Below are 3,429 nucleotides of genomic sequence, written 5' to 3' on the forward strand. Positions count from 1 at the left end.
TTCATTTCACCAAGTCCTAGCTGTAAGTATACATGGAATGGCAGTAAGTTCACACTGGCTCCTAAGTCAAGTAAAGCTTTTTCTACCCGGAAGTTACCTATTGTGCAAGCAAGGTGGAGAACCTGGGTCTTTGTACTTTGGAGTTGTGGTGTTCTGAATGATTGAACTTACGTGACTAGCTAAAAAGGCTTTCTTATGGACGCTAAGTTTTCGCTTTCGCGTACACATATCCTTAAGGAACTTGGCATAAGCAGGAATTTGCCTAATTGCATCTAATAAGGGAAGGTTTATGGTAACTTGCTTAAAAACCTCCACTATGTCATTAAAGTTCGATTCCTTCTTTGTTGGTACTAATAGCTGAGGAAATGGGGCTCTAGGCCTAAAATCAGACCTTTCAGGAACCGAATTCACATCATCAGAAACTTTATCAGTCTCTTCAGCTACTGGTCCTGAGAGGTGAGATCCTGAGGGGTGAACTACAGTATGTTCACTATCGGGCATGGTTACCTTATTGTCTACAACTCTACCACTTCTAAGGGTTCTAACAGCATTCAATTGATTCGATGGTTTTGCACCTAATTCATGAACTCCTCTAGGGTTGGGTTGTGTTTGACTAGGAAACTTACCTTTTTCTCTCAAAGAATCACTTATCAGACCAACCTGGGTTTTTAACTCGGAAATAGCCTGACTATTTTCTTGTCCTATCCTGTTACTAGCTTGTTCTACGGATAACTGGAATTTTGCAGTTTGCTGAGTTAACAAGGCGAGAGATTCCTCTAAACTTAGGATTTTCTTATCTGACTGATTCTGAAACTGAGCTAGTCCTGAAGGATTCTTAGTATAGCCAAAACCTGGGGGAGCATTAGAATTACTAAACTGACCTTGACTTTGGCCCTTAGACCACGAAAGGTTCGGATGGTTTCTCCAACCAGGATTATAGGTTTCTGAATATGGGTCAATCTTTTGACGGTTATCAAATCTAGTGTTATTATAAAGAGCATTGGCCTGCTCTTCAATATTCTGGCCTTCCCAAAAAGGCTCCACTCTACCACTAGTCTGGCCCACTTCTAAGGCTTCTAACCTTTTTGCTATAGCACAATTTTGGCATCTGATTCATAGCCTCCTTCTACCCTATTAACGTTTCCTCTACTTAAAAGAATTGTTTTCTGGGGTGCCCTACTATTTTCCCATTGCTGGGTTTTTTCGGCGATTTCATTAAAAAATTCCATCGCCGCATCAACAGTTTGGTTTTCAAATCCACCAGTGCATAGAGACTCAACCATGGTCGTTGTGGAATAATCTAAACCCTCATAAAGGATCTGAACTAGCCTAACCTTTTCTAAACCATGATGAGGACACTGGGATAATAAATCATTGAACCTTTCCAAATACCTATATAAAGATTCTCCCTCTTGTTGTGAAAATGTGCATATTTGCGTCCTAATAGACGATGTTTTGTGCCTAGGGAAAAACTTATTGAAAAAGGCAGATGTAAGTTGTTCATATGTCTCAATTGACTCGGAGTCCAAACTATACAGCCACGACTTGGCCTTATCTTTCAGGGAAAATGGGAATAACCTAAGTTTCAAAGCATCATCATCTAAGCCTCTAATTCTTAGAGTACTACAAATTTCCTCAAAATCCCTAACATGGTAATAAGGGTTTTCATTTTCTTTCCCTAAAAAGATTGGGAGCATCTGTAAGGTCCCAGGTTTCAGTTCATAGGGTGCCTCCGTTTCAGCTAACTTAATACACGAAGGACGGGTAGTCCTAGTTGGATTCAACAAAGCTTTCAAAGTTGCCATTTCTGGCGCTATCGGAGCAACATGGATTCTCTCCTCAGTCAAAGAACGTTCAAAAACAGACTCTTCAAAAGCCGGACTTTCTAGATTAAGGTAATCGAGACGCTTCGAACTACTAGGTTTCTCTTTAACAAATCTACCTAGTGCGTCTCTTTTACGTTCAGGCATACAATAGAATTTTCTAAATTGGAAGGGTAAGCAAACACAGATCAAGGCCGACTCAACCAAATCAAACCTATTGATTTCTAGCAAACAAAAAGCATGATGGCTCCACTTAGATTGTTTTAGACCAGCTTCTAATCCTTCGAACGGGAATTCGTTACAATTTAAGCAAACCCTCTGGAATCAATCCGAGTTAACGTAAGTTGAATAGAGGAGGGAAGCTCGGTGGAGCTTTGATACCCAAGGCCTCACCGGTATTACAAGGCGGCGCAGTCACGCGCAACTTACAGAAACCGTCAAGAACTTCGAAGTATGCTTAAAAGAGTAACCAATATTTTTCGAATGAATTTCCTGTTAAGCTCGTTACCCTATCGGTCTCGTTCTAGTCAAAATTTTAGGCTTAGGTTCGCGTAGGTTACGTGTTCCTAAGCGGGCAAGAAGAGAACGGTGATGAAATCCGAACCCTTATCTTGTATGGCCAGGCCTTGCCCTTTACTAGAAAAATAAATTCGTATTCAGTCCTCAACATATATGCATACGAAGGAGTCCAGTAACTCGGGGGAGGTGGTGTTTAGAATCCACCTCCGTTCCATCGGGGATGAATCGGTTGTAGTCGACTCGGGCCACTGACTCCGATGTCTAGTGTACGAACCCAAGGTGCAGAGACAATATCGTAATTGTCCTCCTTCTCTGCAAACAATTTATATTTAAAGTACCCTTCCGTAGGGTAATAAAAAAAAATAATGTCCCAAAGTCCAAAAGTCCAAAAAAATAAAGAAAAATTACAAAAATAATAAACCCTAATACAGTTTTTTTTTTAAATAAAATAAACAAACCCTAAACTAAAATTGTCTAAAATAAAATTGTCTTCTTTTCTGTTCTTTTTGCTTTAATCTTTAGCTCCAAGTCTTTATGAAATCACCAAACTCCTTGGCTCAATTTTCTTTATGATCCAGAACCTGTAGACACAAGATAAATACCCAAAAACATAAAAAAGACAAAAATAAAAAAAATAAAAAATAAAAAATAAAAAAAATAAAAATCTAAAACCCTAAAAACAAGTCCGCGTCGCGGCGCCAAAAATTGATGTGATTTGTAGATAGTGGTAAAAGTGGTTCGATTCTCAGACTTGTGAAGGATATTAATTAGACTTAAATTCTAATATTAAAATAAAAACTCACTAAAAATTATAGCAAACTCAATCAAAGATGATATCAATACTAAAAGAAACACTGAGGCTAAGATTCCACTATTTTCCAAGTTCAAAGTGATTAAACCAATACTTATATTTATGCAATTTTTGTTTAATTTGATTCTAAAATATTGCAACAAGTAGATTTTCAAAAGTAATAATTGTAAATACCAAGTATGAAGCATCAAAAGTCTTAAAACTAAGCATACTCCATCAAAATAGATCACAATCACTCAAATAAAAATCATATTCAATAATAGTTCAAGGCAAATA

General features: G+C 37.9%; 1 pseudogene; it reads left to right on the forward strand.

The window, feature by feature from the left end:
• The first annotated feature begins 1,341 nt into the window (after positions 1–1,341).
• LOC113276744 lies at positions 1,342–1,441 on the forward strand (annotated as a pseudogene).
• Positions 1,442–3,429: the final 1,988 nt, after the last annotated feature.

This window comes from Papaver somniferum, chromosome 4 (assembly GCF_003573695.1).
Source record: "Papaver somniferum cultivar HN1 chromosome 4, ASM357369v1, whole genome shotgun sequence".
Lineage (NCBI taxonomy): Eukaryota > Viridiplantae > Streptophyta > Magnoliopsida > Ranunculales > Papaveraceae > Papaver > Papaver somniferum.